The sequence below is a fragment of the Lathamus discolor genome, chromosome 1 (genome assembly GCF_037157495.1).
Source record: "Lathamus discolor isolate bLatDis1 chromosome 1, bLatDis1.hap1, whole genome shotgun sequence".
In the NCBI taxonomy this organism is placed as follows: domain Eukaryota; kingdom Metazoa; phylum Chordata; class Aves; order Psittaciformes; family Psittacidae; genus Lathamus; species Lathamus discolor.
In genome coordinates, this window is record NC_088884.1 from 20,312,244 (window position 1) to 20,329,775 (window position 17,532).

At 39.5% G+C, this 17,532-nt stretch overlaps 1 long non-coding RNA gene across 2 annotated transcripts; it reads left to right on the forward strand.

The window, feature by feature from the left end:
* The first annotated feature begins 14,075 nt into the window (after positions 1-14,075).
* Positions 14,076-16,390, forward strand: LOC136007071 (uncharacterized). 2 transcript variants are annotated; one of them, XR_010609456.1, is made up of 3 exons: positions 14,076-14,258; positions 15,428-15,555; positions 15,761-16,390. It is a non-coding gene; the product is annotated as an uncharacterized LOC136007071 (long non-coding RNA). The 2 variants fall into 2 exon arrangements; XR_010609457.1 differs by having other exon boundaries at positions 15,838-16,390.
* Positions 16,391-17,532: the final 1,142 nt, after the last annotated feature.

Consider the following 17,532-nt stretch of genomic DNA (forward strand, 5'->3'; position numbering starts at 1 on the left):
TAATGTTTTTCCAAGCTATCACCTTTAGCCATTGCTAAAGCAGACCAGTAAAGCAAGTTAAAATTAAATCTTGCTCTTTATTGTTTTAGTGAATTTATTAACAGTAGGTTGATAAGATAAGTGTTCATCATGAACTAAGGCTAGATGTCAGCCTTCTCATGACTTTCTCTCCTTGCCCTTCCTTATAATGAATTTATGTAATTACAGCAAGTTTTAGACAACTGGATAACCAAATATTTCAGGTATTTTCCCAGTCCCTGTTGGCTTCATTAGGAAACTAATACAACTAACACACAAATATATACATTCAAAACCAATTATGGCATTATGTGAAACATACACAAGATCGTTTTACTCACCAGAATTAAAAATTCTTCATCTTCATGTCCATCTATGGAGATATTCAGAACCTGACAGGACAAGGTCCTGAGCAACGTGACCTAGCTCGGAACTTTGCTCTGCTTTGAGCAAAAGCTTGGACTAGATGACCTACAGAAATCTTTTCCAGCCTTAGTGTTTCTATTAATTATATCTGTCTAGAATTTGAAATACATGATTAAAAAAAGGCAGGGTTTTTTTCCGTCTTGTATGGCAGGGAGCATATGATAGGTCATTTTCTCTTCCCGTGCAGAAACAGGTTAATGTGCTCCATTATGTGAGATATTCCTATACATCTCATATAGCTTTGAGGAAGGTTAAGAGTAGGAAAGGTTTTGAGACAAAAGTGAAAATAAATAAATATATTTTCCTGAATTTTCCTGTTTCCAGTAAAGGAAAAATTGGTACAGTCTTTGTAATACAACCCACTAGCATCAAATAAAGAAGAGGAAATGATATGATAGAGGATTCTACACTATCTGTGGGTAAAGATCAAAAAGGGGAAGAACACACTGTTTCATGGTCATAAAGTAGACAATTGGAAGAGGATTCAGATGAAGGAGTCTTTGAGCTACCATCAGAATTATCAAAAGACCAAGTAATAAGGTAGATTTTTTACTACCTATACAACTTTTTTGATGGTAAGTATCCCATATGTCAGGCTATAGGCAAACCAAGTGATCAGGTTGCAGTGTTGTAAAGTTCTGGTTTCAGGAAGTCATGACTTCAGTTTTTCAAAACTAACTGACAGGAAGGGATTGTTTGAAAACCCAAAGGTGGGAAATAATCTGAGGATGGAAATAATAATGAAATAGCACCCTTTGTTACTGCACAGAAAGAATTGGAAAAACAGTTTTGACACAACCTAGGGAGCTGAGACAGACCTCTTAAGAAGATAAATGTAAGGGATAAAGAAATTCAAGTGAACGGGTAGCTTTTGAAAGGAGCTTTTTTAAAGCATATAGTGACAAACCTGGTTTAAAAAGTTCAGAGAGTGAGGAGAGAAGGACACTATTGTGCCTGCATCGATAAAGCTTCAAATATCCAAAAATGAAAAAGGAATTGTATGAGATCTAGAAAGATTGGCATGAGCCTAAGGACTGCTGTAAAGGAATAACAAAAATATAGATGAATAAATTCAAGAGGATTATGATGTGAAATATATGTCAAAGAAAATTTCTGTTACAATGTCAGTAGTAAGAAGAAAACAGAGAATAGAGAGATTCAGTAAACAGAAGGGAAGAAAAACTGGATAGTCATGGAGTACTCAACACTTTCTTTGAATCTTCACAAAGGTAAATGGCAGTCAATTCTCTAATGAAATTAATTTTAACACAGAAAAGGGAATGCACTATGGGCATAAATATTCAGCTGGTGGGAGTGTTGAATATTTAGATTTAATATATGTATTCAAGTCAACAGTTCCAGATGAAATTCACCCATAATTCATGGGTGAGAATTCATGCAGTCATCTGAGAACTATTTTAGAATATACTTGAATATATTCTGATATGCCACATATGTGAAAAACTGTGGAGGATTACAAGTTCCTAGAAAATTGGTCAGGCATACATGGAAATAAAATATGGCCAATATGTCATGTGAACTCAATCTGATTTTCTTCTTTTATGAGGTAACTAGCTTAGTGATCGAAGACATAAAAAATATGCATTTTATTTGATTTTAATACACTTTTTATATGTGAACCAAGTGGAATTTAGAAGGAAGCACAGAAGAAATGCTCCAGGGAAAACTACGTTTGGATGCATAACTGGTAAAAAAGTTGTTCTTAAAGAGCAGTTACAAATGTTTCACATTCCTCTTTGGATGACATTTCAAATTGGGTCCTTAAATGGTCTGCTCTGATTAGTTTTCTAGTCTATATTTTCATTAACAATTCTCATCTTAAACTAGCAATCAGCAGGACAAAGGTAATACTTTCTAGCTGATACTAGATCTTAAGGGCTGTTTTTCTAGCATTCTCAGACCATCATGGCTATAGCAAAATGCCATGTGTAGATAGACATACACATTTCAGAACAAAAAAGAAAACAGGAAGACTTCCAGAACTAATCCAAGTGAATTACTGCTGATGAGGCAGTAGAAATTGGCCTGCAGAAATTGCCACTGAAATCCTTAAGCCTGTTTGCAGGGCCCTGGTAAGAGACCTACAGTCAACTAGCAGTGACAGCTAGGGCAAAACTAGGAGTTAAAAGGAAGATGTTTACTTCCAAAATTATGCTGAGATGTTTCTGGAGCATTCAAACTTTACAGGTAAGCTGAGAATGGATCCACAGATCAGCTCAGCTAGATAACAAATCTGCAGTGAAACAAATTTAGTAGAAGAAGGCTGAGGGTGGTCTGAGGCCAAGGAATTTGGCACAAAACTTTCCTCATACAGAGGAATCAGATACGAGCAGGGGCATTGAAAGCTGCTTCCAAGTACATTAAACACACAGCTCTGCATGTGAAAAGGGAAGAGGTTCTAATACAATTTGAGGCATTACTGAATGATTAGGTAAAGAACTGAGAAATTCAGTTTGAAAAATAAGGATGTGTTTGCAACAATGGAAAAAATAGAAGGGAGGTGAAGTTTGTAGGAAGAAAGAGTATTTCTTGTTATACCAGCCGCTGTTAGCCAAACCGGGTCAGTACTGATCCCTCACTCGCTAGCCTTCCTGGAATGCTTCATTTATTTTTGTCATGTCTTGAGTTAACTGTGGACAACTCGTGTGTGTTTCCTCAGTAGCTGAATTGACTTCTGTGGTTCATCTTTCCAGACCTCTGGAAAGCCTGTGGGATTGATGCTTTTACGCTGAACCTTTGTCTAGATAGCTGTATTTGCAACCTGGCAGAGGATTGCTACTTCTCTTTCATATTTGAAAAAGGACTTGTGTGCTCAGAAACACATCATTGTGTGGGGCAACACAGAAGAGGAAGTGTTTCAGAAGGAGGAGAGAAAATGAGATTTTGGATTCTTCCAAAAGCTGACTTTGCCATAAAACAAAGCAAAATCAAAGGACTTTCATGAAAGATCTAGTTATGGGGAACAAAATGGTAGAGATGGACATTGTCACATCTCAATAAATATGATCAATAAGTTATTAGTCGTGTCCCTACTGGTTAGCAGAAAAGAAACCCAAGCTTTCCTAGGCATTATGGGATTTTGGAGAATGCATATTCCAGGTTACAGTCAGTTTGGGAGTCCTCTCTGTTGAGTAACCCTTTCAGGTTCTTTCAAACTGTTTTGGCTGAGGCCCTGAGCAACAACGAGCTGTTGAACAGATCAAACAGCAGATACTTCATGCAGGAGCCCACGAGCCAGTCCAGACAGAACCGAATTTGAGAAATGCTCTCTATGCTACTGCTGGGGACCATGACTTCAACTGGAGCTTCTGGCAGAAAGCACCTGGAGACACCCAAAGTCAGCCTTTAGGGTTTTGGAGCTAGAGGTATAGAGCATTTTCCCCAAGACTTGACTACATTTGGAGAGTAATGTGGAAGAATGGGGAAATCTAATGCACGCTCCAAGGAGATTAAACCTTGTTGGAAAATAATGTGATTGAGTTGCTTATGATAGGAGGTACTACATCAAGAATCAGCTGAACTAATGGAGAATGAGCCTCGCAAGAAGCCAGGCAAGTACAGCAGTGACCAAGCTTGAGCCAATAATTTAAAACAATATGCAATCTCCTGTCCTAAGCTACCACCATAGTACATAAACCCAAGTCATGGATTAAACAATCCAATGGACATTTTATGAACATTTTACAGGGGTGGCCCATAGACTAAGGAAATGGTATATATGTATATACATATATATATATATATTTATCACATGAGAGGGAGGAGGGTGGTGCTTAATCGGGATGTATTGGATACTGTGAGAGCTGAGCATGACATAAATGATATGGAATAAAGGGTGAAGACTGAACTAGGTCTGACCGAGATGGATGGACTTTGTTCACAGCAGCCTGTATGGTGCTGGTTTGGATCTTGTAATGGTTTGAATTTGTGACTAAAATAAGATAATACACCAGGTTTTGGTTATTTCTATGTAGTTCTTCCACAGCATCAAGACATTCCTACTCTGCCCTCTCAGTGAGGAGCTTGGGGGTGTGCAAGTTGGGAGGGGACATAACAAAGGCAGTTGATCCAAACTGACTAAAGGGATATTTCATGTCATATAAAATCATGTTCAGCAATAAAAACTATCTTGACCCATAGGTTAACTCAGTTTTATTCTTCCTGTTCTCCCCCACTGGGGACAGAGCAGGTGAGCAGCTGGGTGGTGCTCAGCTGCTGAACTGGGTCAACCCACCACACCTTATCAATGGCCTTGAAAATTTCATTCCCACTCTCTGCCTCACCATGCATTAATCTTTTGGCTCTCATAGATACAATAGTGATACTACTGTACAAAACTGAGAGGAACACTTCAGTTAAGTGATACTTCCGAAGAATTTCAAAAGCATTCAAAATCTTAATGCACTGTTCAGCAGGGCAGGATCTTTGGAAATGTGGAAGGAAAAAAGAAAATCAGTATTTCCTTGTCAAAGGTTGATCATATTGATTAGCGGGACACCTTTACTGAATGAGATAAGAAACATTTCAGAGCAGCACACCTGATCTAGCAGCAAAGTATTTGTTATACTAATATATGACTATTTACTGCAACAGAAAGGCTGTATATCACTACAAGGGCTGTAAGATGGGTAAGGTACTGCCCAAAGGGAAGACATCAGTGGAAGAACAATCAGGGCGAAGGAATGCTCTAAAAATAGATTTTCAAAGATACTTCAGAGATTTGTATTTTACAAAGTATTTTTAATTATTCTCAGGATGAAGTTAATGATAGCAAAACTGAGAGGCATTATCAACAGAGTTAGGTATTTTATGTAAGAACTTCAGAGTATGAATTCTGAAGTTTTTGTGCTATAAAACATGTACTGGGTGGAGAAGAAAGCTCCACAAATCTCCTAAGTACTGTGGTGGGATTAATTTCTGATTCTACACCTCTATATCTAAACTGATCACCACAACCTTTCTTCACCCTTAAAAAGAGATGTAAGTACTTCTACCCTGCTTAACTGAGGTGCTTATACCAGGCTGAGGTGAATTATGCTCTAATAAAGATGAGTGTTTCTCTTCAGTGATTACAAAAAAGCTCTAGGCAAATGGGTTGGAGCAAGTTGTCCAACTGTAAGATGTCTCTGCCAGGACAGATGTGTTTTGTCCTCTGCCTCCCTGAGAAAAAATCTCAAGAAGGTATCTGAAGTCAAGAATGGCTGCAAGAGACCTGGAGCACTGAACAAAGAAACAATTCTTTCCCTTGAGTCTTAAGAATTTAAGCAAACAGGATATAGTATGCAACCATCAATGAACAAGAATGATAAACTTCATTATTATTATGGAGTAATTAGCTTACACTTCCTCCTCATCCTGGCAGAAAGTGGAAAACATCTCTAATTTTTTTTTTATAGTAATTTACCAGTGTCTGGGATCATGTGATTTCCTTATTACTAAAGAAAAATTAAGTATCTTTAGTACGGACCCAGCCTTGATTGCCACCTTTTGAAACATGCCATCAGGAATAAATATTTACTAAACCTAATTGTAGAAATTAAATCACAATCACTAATTCCCCAAGATCTTGAATATTTTGCAAGGCTTTTAACCAGCTTGGGAAATCTTGCCTGGCTGCTTCCCATTTTTACTGCTCATTGTTTTTCCGCGAAAGTGTAACAGCTTTTGGGAAAAATTGAAAATTCTATTTATAATCCCAGAAAACACATTTGAAGAGAAGGAAACTCTCCTTCTCCTTTCCTTTCTCCCTGTTACAGATGTGAAAGCAGGGAAATGAAAGTAGTTGGAATCACACCGAGGATCAGCGGTGGAATTAGGCATGCAGCAACAGGTATCTCCCACCAGGGGCATAGTGTCTCCCATAGAATCAGTGGTGAACAGAAACAATTATATGAAGGTGCTGGGCCTTGATCAAGATTTGCTTCTGTAAAATCCATAAGGGAATCAAAGCAACAGATGTTAGAAAAATGTGATATTATATCTAACAATTAGAGGTGTCGAATGAAATCTCATCCTGAAGTGCTCCCATTTCTAAGTACATATCCAACATGATGACAGCCAGCTGCTCCAAAAACTCTAAAAACTCTCTAAGTTAGTAAATCATTTGGACATGTGAAATGATGAAAAAACCTGTGTTTTTTTTAATTTTTCCACTAGTCTTCTTTTTTTAAACCGGTTCCTAAGGAACAGTCTCCTCTAGGCTTAGCAGAATGCTATCAGGGACAATGAGATTTATATAGAAAAGGAGGTAAACTAACATGCAGAGCAATCAGAAAAAAATGCCTTTCTGGAATTTTAATACCATGAGATTCAAGACTCTGGACAATATGTGAGTTTTATCTCCAGACTGATGGAAGCTTCTGAAATAATCTGGATGTTGTATTCCTATGATCTTGGCCCGATTTGCTAGAGAGTAGTAGCTAAAAAAAACCCTACAAACCACTTTTTCTTTCCAGTTTTCCTTACATTTCTGTTTCTAAACTACAGAACTGTTGGGAATGTGCTGTTTGGAAGAGATTATTGACAACCTTTGGAGAAGCAGTTCACAGATGAAATCTGCTTTCTGCATGTAACGAGAGAAGCAGCATCACGTTTCATACCTACATTCAGGCTGCATTTCTGAATGGGTGAAACCTGCCATGCTGAATGCATTTCCAGAGTCTAGACTTCTAAGTCAAGGCTTCTAGATTTACTGCATAGAAGGAAACAAACTGAAATGAAACAAAACCACTAACTTTGAAACAAAACTTCACTTTGAAAATCTGAAAGACTAAAAAGTTCATTATTCATTGTACTCACATTATATCATTCCTTTTTGTTTTGAATAGAAGCCCACTGTGCCTGGAGGACATTAGTGCCATGATTTTTCAAGATGACTTGTACTTACAGCTTTTTTCTTTGAATCAGTTCAAGTGCTTCAGCAATTACTATATAATTTTCCATTTTTCTGAAGCAGAATCCTCTCTTCTGATGACACTAGATAGCAAAGAGCTCCTCCAATATACTCATTATTCACCGTGGGTACTCTATTCCTGTGAGTCTTCACACTGGAATCACTGGCTAGTGATACAAAGTAGTATTTCTAAGATGTAAACTACATATAAACTTCCTGTAGAAATATAAAATATCAATGAATAATTGGACTTTTATAAAATAAAGAGTCCAGATACTGGCCCAAGTCTGGTTAACTTCAGAACTGGAAGCAATTTTGTTTCATAAATGCAATGTTGTGCCTATAGGAAATAAGTTCTGCTGACAGTGTTACTTGGATGGAGCATGAGTTAAGCAGGTGAGTCCAATTCCATACACTGGAACCCAAACTGGAAACCTGCCTGGGGAACCTGCCACTCAACTTCCACAATGTAACTTACTTACTTGGCCAGGACCTCTGTGCTGAGTTCAGCACAGTCATCGTGATGAAGAAACTGCCGTGCTTCTACTTTGGCTAATCTTTTGCTCCCGCCTCATTCTAGACGCTTCACTAAATGCATCAGCCTTCTGTACATGGTTATCCAATGTGCTCCTTTTAAGAACAGCATTCTGCCTTTGAGCAACTGATAACCCGTGCTCTTAAATCCTAGCAGGCTTCCCTTGACAGTTATCAGTACATGATAAAAAAAATACGAGCACTTAAGGACCTGGATTAGCAGTGGACTTGGCAGTGTTAGTTTAACAGTTGTGCCTAATGATCTTAAAGGTCTTTTCCAACCTAAGTGGTTCTATGATTGATTCTACAATAAGCCTTCAAAAACTTTCCATCAGTCAGCAATAATATCAGTCTTTAAGGGTCATCTTCGGGCTCCTGTCACATGACTCTGGCATAAAACCGGAACACCAACCTTGAATCCTTTATAGGCCTAATTCAAAATTTAACAACTTTTTGCTGCCCTAAAATACGGCCTCCATGTTTATTCTTGTTGAATGATGTCCATGTAGTTGATGCTGTGTGAATCCAAGACTGCTGTACGCACCAAGACCTTTAACTTGCAGTGGATCAAACAAGTCTACTTACCAGAAAAGACATTCCTGAAGCCTGGGCAAGTCTGCGTGCCCACCAGAGTGGCTATACAGGCAGATCTGTTTGCTGTATGCCATGGCCTAATGCCCTCCTGGAGTTTTTAGCACAGACTTTTCAGGCTTCTTAGCAATGGAATATGTACATTCCTCATTTAACAAGGTGATAGAGACTATGGTAGAACAAACATAGATTTGTAAGCCTCTTCACTTCATGAAGTGTTGATAACATTCCTCGAACTTAAAAAACACAAGTTTGGCAGTGAATTTCAAACAAATACATTTCTGAAAATAGTGCACAATTATCAATAAACAGTCTGAGCTACAAAGAAATCAGATGCCGTCTGATTGAACACCATACTACGCTTCCGATGTTTTCATTTTGGAGGAGGAATTGTGCTTTTAAATTAATTGCACAATATGACTCCCAGATCAGGGTTTTCATTTTTGGAAGATTACATGTGCAAGGTCAGATTGGACGGGCTTTGAGCAACCTGATTTACTGAAAGATGTCTCCGCCCACAGGTGAACTAGGTGATATTTAAAGCTGCCTTCCAACCCAAACCATACTATGTTTAGACTCATACAGAATGCAAAAGCAGCAGGAAAAAAAGTCTGCCTTGAATAGCATTATAAAATGTGGCTTTACTTACAGGGGGATTTCCTTCATGAGAGCAAAACCTCTTTTATGTGGTCTTCTGTCAACTGAAATTTAAGTCAATAGTACCAAAATTATATCTGTTGAGAAGAAACACAAGAGGGAAAATATTCAAATAATCTTATTGATTGTTTGCTAACTGAAGAGCTTTAAGTTGTTTAATTATTTCAAGTGATGACAGCTAATTGGAAGTGGTATAATTATACTCTTTGCAATTGATATTTTCTGTGTGTTGATGACAAGCTAACATCATCAACCAAGCCGGCTTTTGTCTGGCAGTTGTGTTATTGTTGAGGAAAGATTGTAATCAGCCAAAACCGTTAACTATTACCTTTGATTTATACTCAGAACAAAGTTCTGCTTCCGCTTCCTTGGAAGCCAAAGATACTAAATCATTGCAAAGAGTTCGAAATATAACCTGCTGAAACACAAAATTGGATAAAGATAACTTGGCAAAAATATGTAGGAAGTTTTAACTGATCCGTGTCACTACATGAAATTTCTCAGAGGCACAATTATTCTAAACTGATCACTCCTAAACTGAAATATTTTTCTCTTTTTTTTTTCCCCTCATAGCTACTAATAACTTTAGGCCAACTGTATCCTGGGGTGCATAAAAAGAAGCATGCCCAGCAGGCCAAGGGAGGTGATTCTTCTCCTCTACTCCGCTTTCATGAGACCCCACCTGAAGTACCGCATTTGTCTCTGGGGTCGCCAGTGTAAGACAGACATTGATCTCTTGGAGTGAGTCCAGAGGAGGCCACAAAGATAGCCATCTTGGCCCAAACCTTCACACTAATACTTTATCCCCCAAAATTGTACTTGCTTTACATGAATGTCCACATTTAAAAACAAATGAAAAAATACATCTTCTAATGTTTAAAGGTTGGATTTCATAATACTTTTGAGCTTGGAGGTATATCTTCTCTGTCAATATTCTGATGTACTTTTGGGCATTATAAAGCTAACCAAACAGCTAGATGAGCTCATCCAGGATCTTCTCATTTTTTAGCCACATATTTTAGGTAATCTTCATTCCCATTTTCATTGTTCCTTCCTGCAATTTTCAGTCATCCTTTCAGTAACAATAAAATCACACCAGACAAGATAGCACAGAAGTATTCCCATCTCCCCCATGCTGCAGCAAACATGCTTAACTTGAATAAAATTGGTTTGTGAAGTCTTGGAGCTAGCTGAGCAAATGTCTCTTTTTACTCATTCAGTGGGCATTCTGTCAACACCTAGTAAACACTGTACAAGCTTGGCTTGGCAGAGTGTCTACTGTGCTGCCAAGAGGCTGAGTGCCTTGCTGGTAGTAAAGGTGGTCTTGTAGCATGCCTCAAGTCAAGCAGTCTCCATGAAATGGGCCAGGTATATGGAGCAAGCCACTGCTCGAACAAGAGAGTAAGGTACTAGTATGCATGTCATATTACTAGCCCCATTCAGCACAGCAGAGTGGTTTTCCTGTTAACGAAGTTAAATTTCAGGCCAAAACTCCAGTGATATAGGAGGCTGCAGCCACACAACTTGCACCATCGTGGTGTAGAAGTGGGTGCAGATAGTCTCTGCTCCCTTCTTCATGCCCATGTCCACTTACTTTACTCCTGACTGAAATTAATCATTAAAAAGTAAGATATGTATGTCATTAATAACATGCCTTAAGAACAGTCCAAAAGGCAATTGAAGTGCTCAGATGTCTGCATCTATATCTGTATTGTCCCAGTGTTCACACTGTCCATATCAAGAGCACCCTGGTTTGCAGCCACAGCAAGGCCTGTTGCTGTCATGTTAAAAAAAGACAGCTCAGCTTTGAAGAGTAAATTCTGCATGGTAAGAATATATTTTCATGGATTATTTTTTCAGCATTATCACAAGGATTCTCTGAAGCAGTAATGGTGAGGCAGGAAAAAAAAAACACCTGAGAAGCTATTTTGAAAGTTTAATGCTTCTGAGATTAAAACTGGCCAAATGTAAATTCTCTCATACTCACAGAATTATTCTGCATGAATTAGCAAGTGTCTACCTTAACTTAGACAAAGTGTTTGCAACTTATTACCTTATAGGAAGTTCAACTGTGTTTGGGAGCAATCCTTTAATGCGTCATGAGGTGGGTAACGTGACACTTCGTGTGCCATGCTCAAATATTTTTGCATTCAAGAAAACCTGTTTCTTATGGGATACAAGTACAGTCTCGTAACAAGAGATGGTATTTGTATCAATGCTATCTAATCAGCAGTGAATGAAAACATGTATTTTAATGAAAGCATATATTTCAAGGAAAACATATTTCAATGATTGCAGACTAAAATTCAGATTTGAAATGACACAATCTCCCTTTGAATCCTGAAATGTGTTTACCAAAGTAGTACAGAAAACATAAAGAGCATGAAAATATTAATTAGTAATTGCTTAACCATTAATTTTACATTTTTTTTAAATAGACCAAGTTCAGAGATCAGAGTTGCACTGAGCAACATTTTAAAGCTCTTCCAATTTGCCTCATTTGAATTTGAATCGGTATTGAACAGCCTGAAAGATCAGGGAGTGCTAATCAGGAGGTTTGACTAGCACCCATCCCCTTTTCCCTTATTCTGAAGTAATTACTTATTTCAGGTTCAAAGCAAGCTGTAAATTAATATTGTAGGGCCATGCAATTTTTGTGGAAAGATTCATATTTCTTCTTAATTGTACCTAAGAGGATATATAAAAAGTGCAGAAAGATGCTATTGCTTTGTTATTAGGAATAATTCTGAGCCTGTACTTAGGATCTTAAGATATTTTAAAAGGATTTTTTGCCCTGTGTGTGCATTCCAGGTCTTCAGCAAATATTCATTTAAAGCCTATATATGTCATCCTTTGAAGCTAACAGGACTTGTTGGCACACAGTGGGCACTTAATACATAACAAATCTGTTCAGTTATACTGCAGTCTGGGGGTATATTCGTATTCCCTCAGGAGATGACTGTGGTGGAAGAAAGAACAGAAGCAATAGTGATTCCTCACAGAAATGCCTACATGTAAGAAAAAGAGCAGGGCTAGGACTTCTGAAGCATGCTGTTTTATTGGACAACCCCCATCCAACGCTTGGAAACGTTCTGCAGAAGCCTTTCACTCCCGATGACGAGTTTTCATTGAACATCCACCAGAATTTTGCTCTCTGGCTCCCTGCCAGCTCCATCACACGAGGCTGAGCCTCCAGCCTCCACGGTCAGTGGGCTCCACCAGTGCCAAGTTTCCATCAGTGATGTTAGGTTTTTTCCAACAAGTGATTTCAACAGAATTTAGGAGGTGGATTTACAGCATTTCAGTTATTACCATTGTGCAACAGGCATGAAGCAGGAGTGAAAGGCTGCATGCTCTAGATCTTGCCATATCAGTGACAGTGATGCATAGAAACTTGTTCAGGTAGCCAGGCTGTGTTGCCAGCAGCATTTACTAATGCCAGTGCCAGCTGGACAATATAATTTTGGAAACACTTCATGCTTTAGAAGGATGTGCTCCCCCTCTCTTAAATTTCTGTCAAGATATTTTTGATTTTAATCAAGTTTCAATCTGATTCAAAAGGAAGTTATTTTATTAATATCTTATATGAACTGGAAGCATCCTGTGTTTGCCAACTCTACTGACCCGCTGCAACAACCTGCTTCAGAGGATCTGCTTAGGTCAAGGAAGATCACCAGATCTGGTGGGTTCAAATCAGGAAGAAAGCAACACAAAACATACTTTACAGGTCAGAAAACAGAAATATGCCTTACAAATCAAAGTATTTCCTTACGTTTATATGGAAGGCTTCATTAGCTCTGTATTTCCAATTCACAAGAAAATATGAAGCAGAAGCAGAAGAGATCTACAACTCTAAATTATGTAAAGTATGTAAATATGGAATTCCTTACTGAAATTAGTTACAGAGGGACATTAATCACTGTACCCTCTAACTTGGCTTTAGGTCACTACCTTTACTCTTAATCTTTGCAACAATTAACAATCAGCTAATTTACATATGTAAAAGATTTACAGATTCAGATTGTAGGAATGAGATCCAAACATCCCTGCAAGATTCCTGTCCTTCTGTTTTCCAAATTAAATAATGGATTACTTTCTCTTTTCCTCCTTCCCCCTTAAAAAAAGTCATCCAGTCACAGGGGAATGGAATAACAATTTTGAAAAATAAAAAAAAATGCATTTTGTTGTGACTTTAAAAATATTTGTATTTTGTTGTGATTTTTTCAGTACAACATCATTTTTTCTAAAACGTACCCTGAGTGATTATAACTTTACTCATGAAGGAGGCATAAATAGTTTAGGGAAAAAGACTGTGTGTGCTGCTGGGTAGCAAGACACAAGAGAGCAAAGATCTCAAGGGCTGGACTCTTACAAAGCAAACTGAACAGCAGTAACTTAAACGAACTTCTTGGCCAATTGCTGTATACACTTTAAGCAAATTGTCAGCATTTCAATGAAATTAACCTTTTCTTTTCTGTTGTGTCACACAGGAATTTCCACAGAGTAAAGCCACCCAAGCAGTCCCTGGTCAACTTCCCTTCTGTTATGAAAAATGCTCTTTTCTACCTGACTCAACAGTTTAAGATCTCACTGTAACACACCTGCTTGCTCAATACAGAGAAAACACTTCTTGAAAACAAGAATTACATTCCCAGCCCTAGCACTCAAGGCCAGACTGTCACTGTACCAACTATTCAAGCTCTCTACATTTAACCCCCTACAGGGGAAGTACAGCTGCCCTTTTTCTGTCTCCTATGTTGACACTGGCACAGCTGAACACTGGCTCAACCCACACCCCAGCTTTTCCTATGGGACACCTCCACGGGGCTTGCTGCTTTTCCTGGAGAAGGGACAACTACTGATTAACAGCAATCATTGACCAAGCATTCAAACTCCTCCTGCCTGCCTACAGCTGTCAGTGGGGAGCAGAGGCCAAATCTGCAGCCCCCATCCAGAGGAGGGAGGGTAGCCTGAGCTATGGATTCCAAAACTGGCTGTGTCTCTTCTGGCTGTCAATTCCAAGATGGTTTGCGATGTACATTTCTGCTGCGTGTAACAGCATCCACCAAATGGGCACCCATTTAATTTAATGTCTTCATGCTTTAACAACGTAGAGACAGTAAGTACTGCTAACCCACTGTTGTCAAGTATGCCAAGACTGGTAATGTCAGCTGTCCCTTACAGGCTGTATATGTTGTGTGCTTATGCAGACACACACCCCTTTCCCCAGGTATTCTGAAAAATGGCAATATGGGGGTTAATGAGAGTTTCTGTCAGATTATGGAAACTCTCTCCTGGCTAATCAGCAGTCTGCAAATTCCTCTGTCACAAGGTTCAATGCTTCTACATTCCTTTGCAGAGTGTCAGGGTGATCTAACAACAGGAAACCTGCTGCTGCTGGTTGCAAAGCAACCAAAGAGAGAAATTCTCTGTATTATAACAATTTGGTCTTAAGCCAGTCTCAAGTTTGTGTTGCAGGGGCTGGGCAATTGCTGACTGCATACAGCTGGATGATGAGACTGAAAGCTGTTCACAGCTTTGAAGTTTCCTTCCTAGACCACTTTCTTATAGGGCTCCTCAAAGGCAACTGACTGGCTTGAAAGCTTTAAGTTAAACAAAAGCAAAAGCAAACAAACAAACAAACAAAAAAAAAACAAAAAAAAAGAAAATTAGAAAAGAGGAGGAAACGTGCTTTATTATAATATAAAGTGAATCAGCGAACATTTTACATAGAGGAAAAAAGCCACCAGACAGCTAGTTAAGATGCTAATCAAATTAAATACACAGAATCATAGAATTGTTAGGGTTGGAAAGTACCTTAAGATCATCTAGTTCCAATACCCCTGCCTTTGGCAGGGAGACCTCGCACTAGACCATGTCACCCAAGGCTCCATCCAGCCTGGCCTTGAACACTGCCAAGCGTGAAGCATTTACTATTTCTCTGGGCAACCTGTTCCAATGCCTCACAACCCTCACAGTAAAGAACTTCTTCCTTAGATCTAACCTGAGAATTAATAATATAAATGAGACATTATTAACAAGAACATTATTAACACAATTAGAACTATTAACATAAATTATAATAATTAAAAACTGTACATAATGATTTTCACAGCTGTTCCCATCTCTGAGCTGCAGGTTCTCAGCTCTGTGCCCTGCTCCCTCTCTACCTCTCCCTGCTAGCTCTTGAAGCTGCCTGGTCCCTCAGCACACTTGCTCACTGGGGAAGATTTCCCCCATCTTGTCTTCTTTCCAGTTTGTGCAGCTCAAATTCTTCTCTGTTCACAGTTGGTCCAGCAGGGTGCCTCCCCTTATTGGCTTACTCACCATCTGCATCAGGAAGTTATCCTACACACAACCCAGAAACCTCCCAGACTACTTCCTTTCCGCTGTATTCTATTTCCAGCAGATAAATGGTAAGTGAAGCCCTCCACTAGAACAAGGGCTAAAACATTCTGAATGACAGCACAGCACCTGGGGGTATAAGCCACTCCTCTCAGATTCATATAATCAGCAGACTTGCTGAAGAAGCACTCTATCCCTTCATTCAAGCCATCGGTGAACATGATGGACCCAGTATTGATACTTGGGGGACACCACTAATTAGAGGTTTCTACCTAGACTGTGTCACTGATCACAACACCCTGAAACCTGCCGTTCAGCCAGTTCTCAATCCACCTCACCATCCTCTCATGCAGTCCCCACTTCCTGAGCTTGCCTATGAGGATGTCATGGAAGACAGCGTCAAAAGCCTTGCTGAAGCCCAGGCAGACAAAATCCACTGCTCTCCCCTCATTTATCCAGCCAGTCGTCCAATTGTAGAAGGCAATCAGGTTGGTTAAGCATTTCCCTTTGGTGAATCCATGCTGACTACTCGGGATCACCTTCCTGTCTTCCATATGTTTAGAGATGGCCTCCAGGATAAGCAGTTCCATCATCTTTCGAAGGACTGAGGTGAGGCTGGCTAGTCTGTAATTCCCAGGGTCTTCCTTGTTGCCCTTTTGAAGACTGGCTTGACATTTGCTTTCATCCAGTCTTCAACTACCTCGCCTGATTGCTATTAGCTTTCAAAGATGATCAAGATGATTAGCTTAGAAATTATGTCCACCAGCTCTCTCAGCACTCATGGGTGCTTGCTCAAAGGGTAGTTGAGGAGAAGGACAGACTTCTCCTGAAGGAAGAGCAAGGGATTAAATGTGTCTCATTTCTTCCACTTGGAACTTCTAAAAATCTTTTAAATAAAAACAGTTTACAGAGCTTCTCTTGTTTTGGGTTGTTGTTTGTTTGTTTGTTTGTTTGTTTCAGTTCATACACAATTAAGAAATCAGAATGTTTCTCTTCTCTCAGCAAATTTTAAGGAACCAATGTGTGTTAGAAGTCTGAGAACTTGATTCTGTTACAGGTACTTACCGAATGTAGGGGTTAAACTGGCAAGGAAAAACATAGTGAGAGAATTGAAGAAATTAAAGTGTTCTGAACATTTGACATTAGGAAAATTGTTCCTAACACCAAAATCAATCAGACAGTAAAGCAGATATCCAGGGAATTCCACGGGAGTGCGAGGTGGAAACAGTAAAAACAGTTCTGCAGTATCTGAGGACAGACTAAATGATGATGAGATTCCTTATAAGTGATGAAGATGCAATGAGCTTTTGCTGTGGCTTAGTATGTGGCTGGGAGTACCAATGACAAAGCAGAAGCAGTGTCTCTAACGTTTTGTAAGAGACAGGAAGGTGCTTGGCTTTACTGAGCCATTGGTTCCTGTGGCAGCATCTGGCTTCCCAAAAGTTCTGTAAAGCAGCCTACCTATTTAACCAAATAAATACTGATTGATGGTCTTGTTTTCAACAATACTTTAAGTCCAAACTCCATGATTTTATGCAGTTAGCTACAGATGAAAGGAGCCACCCTCCTTAATAGGACTACAACAGTATTGTGGGTTTTCTGCTCCAAAATTACATTCCTTGTTTAGTTTTGAAAATACACGCTTTTAAGAAAACTGCTACATGAACTGAAAGCAGGGACAACAGGAGAATATCAGTTTGGTACTTTGCTTTAATTCCTCATCACCTCGATGTCATCATTATTGGGGCGGAGCCAGGAGCAGCGGCGGGAGGTTCAAACCAGGCATCACTAACCGTTGCCGGTCAATTGCTGAGGTGAGTAGCTCGAGAGAGGATGCCTTTAACACCGGAGTGGGGGAGAGATCAGCGTCCAGGAGCCTCAACTCAGAGCTGCCAGAGCTACCGAGGGAGCCTCAAGTCCTCGACCGGACCTGCCCAGGAGCCGGCAGCTCCGCTGACGTGAGCAGGGACTCACAGGGGGCGGAGCCAGGAGCAGCGGCACCAGACGTGGGTGGGTAAAAACCTGCCCCAGGGAGCGCGGCGAGGCAG